Here is a 13,888-nt window from a genome sequence, read left to right as displayed (position 1 = left end):
ATCCGTAAACAGTGTACATGTGTTCTCCACAGCAATCCCGCCTAGACCCAAATTCCCTGCATTCCATAAAGGAAGCAATGACTCATGAGCTATAACTCTTCCCCTAAAGCCATTGGAAATATATGACACTTAAAGAAAAATGGTATAAAAATGTCAGTATGGACCGGACCATGTTATAAAGACTGCGTTTCTGGATATAAGACAACTGAATTATTAGTCTTATAAAAGGCATGAACCAACAGTCAAGATTATGTTTTATGTTTTTTCTGGTGGAGGCAGACCAATATATTTCCCAGACAAACCTGCTGAGATACCAGAGGCGGTGCGGCAAGAGAGGAATCGAGGCAGAATGTGGGCAAACGCAAGCAATGTGTTCTGTTGATCTTTTCATTTGGGATTTGAAGTCCTTTATGTTTTATGGAGGATAACCTTTTTTTTCATTATAACATTTTATTTATTTATTTATTTATTTGTTCGTTTATTTTTGAGAGAGAGAGAGAGAGAGAGAGAGAAGGCGCACAAGTGGGTGAGGGGCAGAGAGAGAGACTGCCCTGTGCTTAATGTGGGACTTGAACCCAGGAACCGAGAGATCATGACCTGAGCCGAGATCAAGAGTCGGATGCTTAATCCACTGAGCCACCCAGGCGCTCTTCAGTGTAACATTTTAAAAGAAAGGAAGAAAGAAGGGATTTCTGTAATTTGGAAGGTCAAAATAGTGAGCATTCTGGAGGTTTTATTTGAGTAGTGAGTCGCTCGGTCAATGCGAGCATGTGTTTGTGCATGAAGCAAAATTGTTACCATGACACCCAGCCGTGGTTGGGTTGGTAGTAGAGATGATGTCTCTTCATCCAAGAAATGTCAAAGGCATCCTCTGAAATTAAGTCAGCATTCGTTTTACTGTCTTTTGAATTTCAAAGGATATTTAGACCTATGTAAGTCTTGAGCTGTGTCTAACTGTACTCTTCATTACTTAAGCCCAGATTTTGATCCTGTGTTATTGATATGAAAGTAGAATCCGGGGTGCCTTCGGGGCTCAGTTGGTTAAGCGTCCAACTTCGGTTCAGGTCACAATCTTGCTGTTCGTGGGTTCAAGCCCCGCGTTGGGCTCCGTGCTGACAGCTCAGAGCCAGGAACCTGCTTCAAATTCTGTCTGTCTGTCTGTCTGTCTGTCTGTCTCTCTCTCTCCCCCTCCCCTGCTCTTTCTTTCTGCCCCTCCCCTGCTCTCTCTCTCTCTTAAAAATAATATAAACATTAAAACATTTTAAAAAAAGAAAGTAGTGTTCATTTAAAACATTTTATTTTAGAGCTTTTACATGTCAGGCCTTTTTCTAAGAACTTGGCAAGTATTAGCTCATTTAAGCCATGTAACACCTTCATGAAGTGAATTATTAATATTCCAAGGAACGGCTTGTCATGTCGTCCCTATGAAATGCATAGTAATATTATGAGAAGAAACTGAGGAGCAGAGATGTTGAGTACCATGTACAGTGTCACTCAGCTGGTGAGTGGCAGGACCGGGTGTCAAATTTGGGAGGACTGTGTTACCTCTAGTAGAACGATAACTGTGGATATTTAAGATTAATAATCCCATTGTTGGTGGCGCATCTTAAAGGGTTCCACTAAATGGGAAATTGGGATTTTTGTTTTAAGAACAGTCCACAAAAATCCATGCCTGAATTCATTCTGAAATTTAATTTTCTGAATTACTGCTATTATACCACGTCAGGTGTAGGCAGTCACTTTAAAATTCAGTGGAGAAGGCAAAGCCTTATTTATTCTTTAAAATAAATAAGCAGGAGTAATGTGGTGTATCTCTACATTACATGTGATATATGATTTTCTTAGAAGGATCTATTCCATAGTCTAGAGTCTCCCAGTATGCTTTGCAAATGCACGAAATATTCATCAGAAACGGACTCCAGGATACTGCAAGTCAATACACTGTATGTGAGGATACACTGTTGGCATGGCTTTGCTTAATTGTAAGAAAACAGTTATGCATATAAAATAGTATTACAATGATATGTTCATGTATTTCTGCTGCATATTTAAAATACAGCATTCTCAGTGGCTCAGTTGGTAAAATGTTGAACTTTGGCCCATGGGTTCGAGCTCCGCATCAGGCTCTATGGTGACAGCTCAGAGCCTGGAGCCTGCTTCAGATTCTGTGTCTCCCTTTCTCTCTGCCCCTCCTCTGTCTCTGTGCTCTGTCTGTCTCTCTCTCTCTCTCAAATAGTGAATAAACATTAAAAAATTTTTAAATGTATCATTCTCTCATCTATATGTTTGTAATATAAAAGTGTTATGAGATGATTCGTCTTACATTCAGATTTGCCCTCCAAATGGTTCTTATAGGTTTATTATTATGTCAGATTAATATCCGTTGGTTTTATTTTTTCTTCACGTAGGAATTCTTATCACGGTCACTATTGTAAAAGAAAGACGAAATAGCAAGACAAGTTTTGGCAAACAAACCTGCTCGTAATCAAATAGATTTGGAATTATTCAGAGATGCTTACGATATTAACTCATTAAATAGAACGGACCAACTTCTCTAATTAATTTTGGAATAGAGGCAACCGTGAAGTCAGTGTACATAGTTTTGGGGTTTCAATATTGATTCAACGTTTTCCATCACCTGTATCATTTTATGACTTTATGACCCAAACATTTGATGTCATCCAACGGATATTTTTAAAAGCATCTATGGAAGACCCATATTACTTGCATAAGTTTTTTAAAGTTTATTTATTTATTTTGAGAGAGAGAGAGAGAGAGAGAGAGAGAGAGAAACACGCAGGAGGGGCAGAGAAGAGAGGGAGAAGGAGAGAGAATCCCAAGCAGGCTCTGCACTACCAGCACAGGGTCCAATGTGGAGCTTGAACTCATGAGCTGTGAGATCATGACCTGAGCCCAAACCAAGAAAGCGTCTATGCTTAACTAACTGAGCCACACAGACTCTTCCAGAAGTTTTTAAAATTCTAAACAGATGGTCTTTATTTGTCTTATAGGCTGATGTTGAACACAAATACTTCTAATTTATAAGACAAATTGCTACAATGAGTGGTAACTAAAAAGCAAATGGTGTTTGATTTAAAAATATGTGTTCCAGGGCGCCTGGGTGGCTCAGTCGGTTGAGCGTCTGCCTTCAACTCAGGTCATGATCTCACAGTTCGTGGGTTCGAGCCCCGTGTCGGGCTCTGTGCTGACCGCTCGCTCAGAGCCTGGAGCCTGCTTCCGGTTCTGTGTCTCCCTCTCTCTCTGCCCCTCCCCTGCTCGTGCTCTCTCTCTCTCTGTCTCTCAAAAAAAATGTGTTCCAGTTGTGTCCTAAATATACTACAACCTCTGTCACTCTTTGAGACACCTGACAGGATGCCCCCGGTTTTTGTGAATTGTTTTAGAGTTATCCATGGTACTCGCTGTTTTCTTAAACCCATCTACTGTTTTTTTATACACCAACTAAAGGAAACTCCATTCTCTCAAACAGTGGGAAATCTGTTTCTTTGGAAAAGGAATAAAATCTGTCTCATTCTCTTCGGTGTAATGCACCCTACGTGAAGACTTATTTGTAGATTATAAATGCCGTGTTGATGTTGAACGTTAAGGGTATACGATACAACCAACAAACCTTCATTCATTCTTCAAGTCACCTAAAATCATCTTGACTCTGCTAACAATTTTATGCCATAAGCCAATAACCAATATATATGTGTATTCACCTTAATCTTTGTATAACCAGTTCCTAGTATGGTGCCCTTCATATAATAGACTTCCACGAATATTTGATAATGAGTGATTGATCTTTAAACCAAAGAATGATTTAGGACCTTAATCGGGAATAATGTGAAGATTTCCATACTGGTGAAATATTGCAAAGTGCATCATGCAGAATTCTGTTGGGATTTTTCAGTTTTGTTATTATGTATATTTCACAGTGAAAACAAAAACAATTCAAACTGTCAAAATGGATGTATTGAAGATAAAAAATACATACCATGCTCCAAATGTAGGTGATGCAAACATAAAATCCAGACGGTCAACGGGAGCTTCTCACTCAATTCACAGAGATTTAGAACATACTCAGGTTTCTTTTTATAGTTTTTAAAAGTTTTATTTATTTTGAGAGAGACAGAGAGAGCATGAGTGGGGGAAGAGCAAAGAGAGGAGAGGGAGAATTCCCAAGCTGACTCCCAGTGGTCAGTGCGCAGAGCCCAGCCTGGAGCTTGAGCCACAAAACCATGACATCATGATCTGGGCCGAAATCAAGAGTTGGATGTTCAACCAACTGAGCCACCCAGGCGCCCCCCATATTCAGGTTATTATATTACTACTTGTTAGGATGAATTGGGAGCACAGGCTTTTCCTCTTTATATCTGTGCTTTCTAACCTACAGGAGAGTTAAATTAAACCAGTATTAACATTATGGTAAAGGGGCACCTGAGTAGCTGAGTGGGTTAAGCGTCCGACTTCGGCTCAGGTCATGATCTGTGGTTCGTGGGTTCAAGACCCGCTTTGGGCTCCGTGCTGACACCTAGCTCAGAGCCTGGAGCCTGCTTCTGATTCTGTGTCTCCCTGCCTCTCCGACCCTCCCCTGCTCGCGCTGTCTCTCTCTGTCTCTCAAGAATGAATAAGGGGGTAAAAAAACATTATGGTAAAGAGAAATCTCAGCTCCAGATGATGTAATTCTAATTTTACTTACCTCATTCATCTGATGACTCCTTAAATACTGGGTCAAGTAAGTAAAGTACTGAGTATAGAGAGGATGGTGTAGGTAAGATGTTTCCCTTTCTAAGATTTGGGTAGTCTTCTGTCATTCAAGAGACACTTTCACAAACACTATGTTCATGCCTGGAGTCGAACACCCAGCGCCACCTTCTAAGCCCAAGTCCAAAGGCCCTGTCAACTCTGAGCTGTTGTTTTATTACATCGGCTTCTCTCATGCATTAACTCTGAACTGCAGATCAACTTTAAGATTGGATATTCACAGTCCAATGGAATTGGATATTCAAATCAGTTTAAGTGACAGTCCACTGTCACAGAACACAAAATCCCAACCTCTGCTGTATTTGGCACAAGGCTTGGTGGAGTGCCGTGGTAGGAAATGTACCAGGGGGGATGGGATTCTGCAAAGCAGCCCCACTTGGAAAGAATCTGGGGGGTCAATACCCGGCTTATGAAACTTCATGTCAAGCAGCTCCTGGATGTGTTTTATTGCTTTTATTAGCGTGGCTATATAACACAAGAACATATACTTCTTGGCTTTTAATTTTCAAAGCCTGCTTAGTATAGAGCCCCTCCACTCCTCTCCGCTCTCTTGTTTGACTACATTCCACAAGAGAGGTGAACTTTCTAAATACTCAGATTTCAAACAGATTCACTTTCTTTTGGGAAACTATAAAGCACTCTGTGATCCAGAGAGGTGGTTTACCTCACGAGTTCATAAAGGTATCAGTAGCCAGCAAAAATGTTCTTCTACCTGAGTGTTTGAAAACCATTGTTTGAAATCCTACTGAAATCTTTTTACAAGGGATTTAAAATAATTTATAGATTAGTTTCACCGCACTGCTGTTTTTGGTCGGCTAAATAATTGCTTAGCTATTGGTCTGCTTTGGTTATCTTACTCAGTGAAGGATTTTTTTCCCCCTAAATCTAGTTTCTCATACTTAATACTTCGCTCTATGGTAGATATGATCATGAACATACTGGATTTAATCTCTATTAAAAAATTGAAAAAGATATTGAAGTTTCAAGCCTTTTCAGTCTAATCGGCTGATAAAAATGTATGTTTTTTTCTCGCTTTTTTAGAGGAACGAGAGATAAAACTTGGGAGTCTTTGTTACCCATTGAAGAGAAGAGCTCATTGATCAGCTACGTAATTGCCTTTGATTCTCTGAGTGACCACATAATTGCCAAGTGAAGCCTGAGTAACATTTGTTAGCAGTTCAGTGATTAATTGACTGTTCTGCGGGTCTTAAGTTGAAAGAGCAAACGGACTTATAATATGGACTTAAACACAGTTAACACAGTTAACGCATGTATGTTCTCATATCCCCAGTTGGTTTTTTTTCATTTTAGTATCTAATCAAGTAATAATTAATAGATACATTAATTTGCTTATAACATCATTGAAAGTGAATGAATGGGAGAGATTCCAAATTAGCTGAAAAGAGTTTCTGACTAATTTTATGTCCTTGAACCAATTAGAACTCTTTTTTGAAAGAGAGAGCGAGCGAGCAGGGTGAGGCAGAGAGAGAGAGGGGATATGAAGCTGGCTCCATGCTGAGAGCAGAGAGCCCGATGTGGAGCTCGAACCCGTGAACTGCAAGATCACGACCTAAGCTGAAGTAGGGCACTTAGCTGACTGAGCCACCCAGGTGCCCCAAAATATTTTGTAAATGTTTTATGTTTTGGAAATGACTATATTCCATACATTAATGTCTCTATTAAGCATATGCATACTTACGTATGTAAGTATACAAATAAATGCTACAAATAGTAGCATGTCACAGGCTATAAATATAAATTATTTTTAATAGACGATGTCTCTGAAGGAAAGTCTGCAACAGGTTCCTTTCTAAATATATATTTTTTTAATTTTTTGTTTCAATTCATTTATGATAGCATAATAAATGAGGACAGTTCCAAGAAAGCTCCTTTCTTTGCTTTCTCTTTGAGCAAAGATATAGTAACTTGAAGTCAGAAGACCAGAAATTCTTGTCTCCTAGAATTTTGGCGGGGGCATTCCCCCACTTCCTGGTGTCTTAGTGGTTTCATCGGTAAAACGGGAATGTGTCTACACTGCTCCAGTGATGAGCTTGCGTGGAACTGAGTGCTTGGGAAGGTACCCGAAGGTACAGATAGGAGGTGATTGCTAAAGGCAGTCCGTCAGATTGGTTAGCTCAGCCGCTTTCCGGGTTGTTGCTACTGATAATGGCCAAGAACCCAGTTGGCTAGTTCCCATCAGAGCTGTAATCTGCCGGCTTATAACGATCCTCTCGTTGGGTTGAAGGACAGGACTGTCTAATGCAGGTTGGTTTGAGAACTCTGTTAATCATGGTGAGGATCTGCGGGGGCGGTGAGTGTCTGTGATTGTAGCCTTTGGGACCATGTTCGACTGACCTTTGTAGGCAGGAGGGAATAGAATCCATTTACTTGTCAGAAAATAGTGCTTATTTTCTGTAAAGATTTACTTCAGCTTTTACCCTGAAGTTACATTACTACAATAGCAATTACTGACCGTTCATAATTACACTGTTGAATCCATTTGTCTTCTGAGGATCATTCCAAATTGGGCTGGGTTTGTAAAATCCATTAGACGCTGTACTGCAGAAACTCTGTTAGACATAATATTCTCTGTTTATTCATAACACAAAGATGGGGGTTCTGAATAAAACTTTGTCATTCAATTACTAGACTTACTTTTCTGGTAATTGAATTAACGTGTGATGTTTTAAAATTAGTTTCCGTGGTAGTTTTTAGACCCCTTCTTTCTCTAAAATTCTCTGAACTGTCCCAAGGGGTTTTGCTTGCAACACCGTTCTCAGCTTTATCCTAGGTTAATAGTGGAGTTATTCAATATAAACTAATCTGTTGTTAAAAGACTGCGTTTAATTCATTTGCAAGTGAGCGCATGGTTGTTCAGTTGCTAGCAGAGAGCAGAAATAGGCAGAAGCTAGAACCTCTTTCCTTCCTGATTTTCTCCATGTATACGTTTCTCTAGCCTGGCCTATGCCACGGGGCAGGGGATTCTCACCAGTGAGTAGCGACAAAATGTGTCCTAGGCCATGTACACCTTTAAGCACATGACACTGAGGTATGAACGACGCCCCAGTTTGCTTCCACTCAGGCTTCCGGTATTATTTTCCAGCGGCAAGATGGCGTCTGTCCCTTCGGAGCCTCAGTCGCTCCCTGTTCGTAGATTGTGAACCTCTGCCAATCCTGAGTTTCATGAACACCTAGGTGACTGTTTAGTTCTCTGAAAGGTGGCTGACCCGGTAAGACCCTCAGGACTGGAAGTGTGGAGGCAACGTGGGCACCAGGAGAAGCTGTTTGTCCTGAGGTAAATCATGAAGAGCAGGGTGTTTAAAACTCCTCATCTAATATTTAATTTATAAAAGGCTTCTACACGGCCATGATGAATTCTTAGTTGAATAGTTAGAACCTTTTCTTTTGTATGTACGTTGAATGTAAAATGGCCTGGCACATGGTAGGCTCTTCATAAACGTGGGATTTGTGTTATTATCGTTGGCGCTGTTGTTATGTGGACGATGGAATGAAATCATGCAACGGGGAGGATGAAACTCATCAGAGAGTAGCAAGCGTTTGTAACGGTCATATTTTCTCAAAACTCGGTATTCACAGACTGTGTACCTTTAAGCCCAGATAATGACAGTTGCTCTTGGGTACAAACATGGGCATCAGCTGGCATTTTCAAGCAAGGGCAAGATGCGCCGGCTTCAACCAGAATACACTGAGCGGCTGTGTTGGTAATACAGCGACAGCCCTGTTTCCCTTCTACCTTTTTGGTAAAATCTCTCTGGAGTCAAGGGCAAAAGAAGCCCTTTAAATATTTTGGCCTCGCTCCACCATAGCCACAGGTACTCTGCCAGCACATTTTTTTTTTGAGTCCTATAAAAGTCAGCTTCTACTAAATCATGACTTAATCCTTTCCTAAGTTAGAAGAGCGCAGTAGGTTTTTTGTGTGTGTGTGTGTGTGTGTGTTTTGTTTTTTTTTTTTTTTTTTTTACCCAGGCAGGAGAGAAGTAGAACAGAGCAGGATCTCGCAGAGTTGTGCTTATCCGATTGAGATATTTTTTGAGCACTCATTGTGTCTTGCCTCACTTGGGAAAACCGATCAGGACTCATTTTAACTTGAGTGACTGTTGGAAAGACCAAAAGCTAGCTGTCTCCGGTTCATGGTGACCTTGCTGTGTGATGCAGACTGAACTTCGATGCATCTGGACTGTGTCGTTATTCAAACGGCAGCCATGAGTGGGAAATAGAATCCTGGCTATTAAACATCAAACATGATTCCTTTGCATCTGAGCAGCAGAATTATTTTTGCACCAGTTATAAGCCTTCCTATGAATTATTTAAAAAATAAAATCTTGAGCTCTGAGGCATTTTTGAGATATCTTTCATTACCGCCATCACATAAACATAGGAAAGAACAGATGTGTACCATCAAAGGTGAAACTCTTTCATATTTTAAAAGAAACACAGCGCATTTGCTTCTAAATATAGCTCATTTAAATAACAGAAAAAAATGATAGGTCTGCAGGTGATTAAGGAAGTAAAAATTAAGAAGGAGAATCTTGTGAAAGTAACAAAGAAAAATGTAAATCATTGAGAAGGGAATGAAACTGCCTATGAAAAACATCAGCCTGATTTTCACACACACAAAAAGACTCGGAAATAATAAAAATCCCATGATTTTATCATTCGAAGAAAATTCTGTGCAGAGGGGAATGTGTACCATTTTTGCTTAGAGGAATGTTCTATGTGTAGGGTTAGAGGGCCCAATGACCCAAGTTCCTTAGCCATCCCACAACTATTATTTAAATTTAAAATGAAGTTTTGAAAGCAACACCGTGGGTGGCTGGCCAATTACTCATATATACTATTAATGTGTTAGTTTTACATGTTATGCTTTTTTTGTGTTTGATAAGGAGCCGGTGTATAGTAGAGATTTTTCACCCTACAGCGACACCATTCATTCTTGAACTCCACACTCCAACTTTCATCCAGCCTTCATACCTGTGTGAGGAGGAAGCATGTTGTGTTTTGAAAGAGTCCCCGTGTAGCACTTTAATACATTCTATTCTAACACAATAAAAACTAGAGATCTAGATATTTTTCATCACCTATACGAGGTGAAAGGATATATACCTGGAGAAAGAAGCTAATTTATTTTCAATCATAAAAAAAAAAACCCTCCTTTAAAGAAAGCTCTTTGAAATGCCCTGAACATGCCACGTTATAAATATCCCGTTATCTCCCCCGGGCTTTTAGATGTGCCATCGCAGCCCGTGGAAATGAGAACGGGGAGTGGAGTCCGTAGTCAACAGGGCCAGGTGGGAAACCGTGCTTCTGAAGGAGGACACTTGTAGTGGCAAATTACGACGGTCCACTTTCACCTCCGCCAAATGTGTGACTGGCTTAAGCTACTTATATTTTCAAATCTGTTAATTATTCACAGTTTTGGCCGAGCTGTTGCTTCACACAGTGTTGGTGGCGGCCGTCCACTTTTTTTTTTTTTTTTTGATGAGTTCCATGAAAGGGAAATTGGAATACTTTCTTCTCCTTCTGAAGCTCTCAGTGATCCCCCCTTAGTTTTTTTTTCTGAATTTCAAACAAGTTTACGGTTTTGCTATGGAAGGGATGCTAGCCTCCCAGTGTAATTCTGTGGTTTTAAAATGTTACACCGAAACTCGCTCAGGGACATGGCTATGTATGGAGTAATCGATGGGCTCCAAAAGAGAAAAGGGAACAGAAAAAAGGAAGAATCGATTTTGTGGTCACAAGACTTAGGGTTTAGGGGACCCCATGGGGTTCAGTGCCGCTGAAAGGGAGGAAGTATCCATTCATAAGTCTTGGTCCCTTTCTACTGTATTTGGTATCATAATTTAAATGAATTCAGGGCTGAATGCCAGCATCAATCAGTTCCACATGTTTGATCAGATTTCCATTCTTGCCTACACAGCCCTTTGAGAAAGCATGCCTTAGTAGGGGGATGATGGAACTACTTTAGGGATATACATCAATCTACATCAATCTCCACTGGCCAGTGGAGGGAAGTCATAAAGTTGACTCTATGCTCTATGATGAATAAAATTGCAAGAATGCATAGATTCCCTTTAATACTACACAATTAATCCAGAAGTACTGTCATTGCTTGAAACATGTTGGGAATGCCTCTTCTATAATTTTCTAGGGAAAAGAATTTATGAGCTATGCCATATATATATATATATATATATAAGTTATTTCACTTACATTATTTTACAGGACTGTTTTATTTATCCAACATACTACCCATTTTATTCACTAAGTCTAGGCCTGATTTTTTTTCCTCTACAGTACATGATAAAATTCCAAACATACAGCCAAGTTGAAAGATTTTAAAACAATGCTGCTTTCTACGTTTTCTATGTTTTGCTATATTTACATAGCTGATTGACTTTTTGGTAGTTCTTCCAAATTCACTCTAAACTAAAGTTTTCCCACCAACACACACACACCACACCACACACACACACACACACACACACACACACGCACATGCACATACCCAGAGGAAAGTAGTTAATTCCAAAGCAAGAGTTTTGAGACCAAGATGGACCCAGTAAAATATCATCAAGATAACTTCAGTACTTTAAAAAGGAGTCATTAATATCTTAGGTTAAGTCCTGGTATATTTGCTTAAAAATATGGTAACTTTACTGTAAGATTAGATCTCGACATCTATAAGCACATGAAAGTACGTTTAAAGCTACATGATAAAAACTAGGTATATGGACTTGACAATCAATAAAGATGAATTTATTTGTAACTTTTGTGATTTTTGGATTCCCTATACTTTCTATAATAATAAAAATGCAGAGGGTTCCTCTAAGGAAGTATATTGTTCTTAGTTGTTCATTCCATGTTACATTATGGGTTAATAGTTAAAGGTGCTATCTGACATAAACAGAGAATACTTATCTTAACATGGTCGAGTCGGGCTTTAAAATTCTTTGATTTAATAAGCTCTGAAATGTCTTTATGACTCTACTATAAAATATGCATATCTGCAGGATGTTAAGGTAGGTGTGAATGATAGAAAAATGATGTTTGGTTGACCAACTCCTGATCCCTGGCAGGTAATATTTTGGGCTTTTTGACATGTAAAAAACACCCATAAACATCAAATTCCTATCAGCTTGGATTTGTTGGACTCCTAACCTTTACCACTCGTGATCAGAATCCTTTAATACTTGGACATGATTTGGATATTATTGGAAATCCCTTTGACATGTGTTCCCATCTGAAGGAAGAACACTATGTAGAAATGAAAATTAGGGAGAATTTTTGTTTCGTTAGCATTTGATCTGACAATGTGTTAAAGAATTCTATGCGCACATTAATGCAAGAAACATTTACATAAATAGCTCTGAAGGGTTATAAATAAACAGATTAAGAGAAAATTTTAGACTTGTAAACATAGAAGAGACCTCAGAAAGACTATTCAGTTCTATCCCTCATTTTACATGGCTTACTCAGTAAGGTCAACAGTTAGCACTGATTTCATCAACTTGCCTAAATTCACTCATATAATGAAAAGCAGAACCAAGACGAGAACCTTCCACTATTGTTTTCTGACATGTCAAATATTTCTAAAATAAGACTTTAAACTGTTTCATAGCTGAAGACAGTGGGCCACCAGAATTAAGTAACTTATTCAGGTTTACATAGCGAGTAAGTGGCTGAGCTGGGATTTGATCCAGGCTGGCTGGTTCTGGCATCCACGGGTCTTTGTTTTAAATGTTTATTTATTTGTTTTTGAGAGAGAGAGAAAGAGGGTAGGGGCAGAAAGAGAGGGAGAGAGAGAACCCCAAGTAGGCTCCATGCAGTCAGCACAGAGATTGATGAGGGGCTCAAATCACAGTGAGATCATGAACTGAGCCAAATTCAAGTCATCTGCTTAACAGACTGAGCCCTCCAGTCACCCCAAATATCCGTGTTTCTAAACACAAAGTAGAATTTCGTCCAGTGAGTGAGTGAGTATGTGAATGAATGAATGAATCAATCACTCAATATGGTACAGAGGCAAAAGGGAGCTGTGACACACTGAAGTTTGGGAAAAGACATAAGAGGTTGATATTGCATAATGAGTATACACGTTCAAGGGGAGGAAGGGTGAAGGCCCTCGTAGGTACAAAACACACTCTCCTAGAAGTGCCTGGTCAGTTTGGGAACACTGTTGTCTCTAAAACAGGGATACAGGTTGGGGAGTGGAAAGAAGGTTTTAAAGCATCACAGTTTGGTTCAGATGGTTGAAGGCTGAGTATGCCATATTATAAAATTTGAAATCAACCAGAATCAAATAGAGAAAGGGAGAGAAAATAATATACACTTAATACCTACTGAGTGCTGTGTGTTATAATGCTTTAATACCTACATGTGTGCACGCACGCACGCATGCTCTTTGTCTCTCTCATGAGGCACTCCCTGCCGATGGCCAAAGGTCTCGTTGCCAGCAAGTGGTTAGAGCTCAGGACTGTGATGTGTTTCATCGGATGCTAGAGTTTGTTTTGACCCCCCCTTGGTTGCCAATGGTCAGTGGAAGTTTTGAAGCAAGCGTGTGGCCTGATCCCATTCTTTGGTTTGTGGTAATAAGGGAAGACCTGGGGAGGGTGGACTGGGAGGAGGAGAGTAGGGATCAGGGAGACCTTCGAGAGCTATCCCAGACCCCTAGGCATCAGAAGCTTTTCCTAAGGCAATGGCAGTGGGGCTCAGGAGACGGTTCGTATTTGAGACTTTTTCGAAACGACCTTTATACTTCCCAGTCAGGGACACCTTTGTCTGTGCTGTGCTAATGTGGCCCTTGCGCCTCAGTAGCGGTGGGTAACGGGGTCTAGAACTCTTCAGTAGTTGGCCAGAACATGATGAGGACCCCTACATGAACAGATTTTGGTCATGTTGACAATGGTACACTCAAATGGTTTGTTTGTATAACTAATGATTAGTGCTTTTCACACAGATTATCACACTCCAATTAGTGTGTGTTTTTTATGTTTTATTTATTTTTGAAATAGAGACAGAGCATGAGTGGGGGAGGGGCAGAGAGAGAGGGAGACACAGAATCCGAAGCAGGCTCCAGGCTCCGAGCATGTCAGCACAGGGCCTG

General features: G+C 40.0%; 1 protein-coding gene and 1 long non-coding RNA gene across 4 annotated transcripts in view; one reads left to right on the top strand and one right to left on the bottom strand.

Moving 5' to 3' along the window:
- Positions 1-13,888, top strand: part of TOX (thymocyte selection associated high mobility group box) — a 303,389-nt gene that overhangs the window by 64,204 nt on the left and 225,297 nt on the right. The gene's annotated exons all lie outside the window — the stretch shown is intronic.
- On the bottom strand, positions 6,606-7,836 carry LOC115279159. The gene is made up of 3 exons (XR_003903253.1): positions 7,754-7,836; positions 7,238-7,334; positions 6,606-7,119 (listed from the first exon to the last, which is right to left on the bottom strand). It is a non-coding gene; the product is annotated as an uncharacterized LOC115279159 (long non-coding RNA).

Source organism: Suricata suricatta, chromosome 15 (genome assembly GCF_006229205.1).
Source record: "Suricata suricatta isolate VVHF042 chromosome 15, meerkat_22Aug2017_6uvM2_HiC, whole genome shotgun sequence".
In the NCBI taxonomy this organism is placed as follows: domain Eukaryota; kingdom Metazoa; phylum Chordata; class Mammalia; order Carnivora; family Herpestidae; genus Suricata; species Suricata suricatta.
Note: the sequence above shows the minus strand (reverse complement) of the source record. Positions and strands in the feature narration are given on the sequence as shown.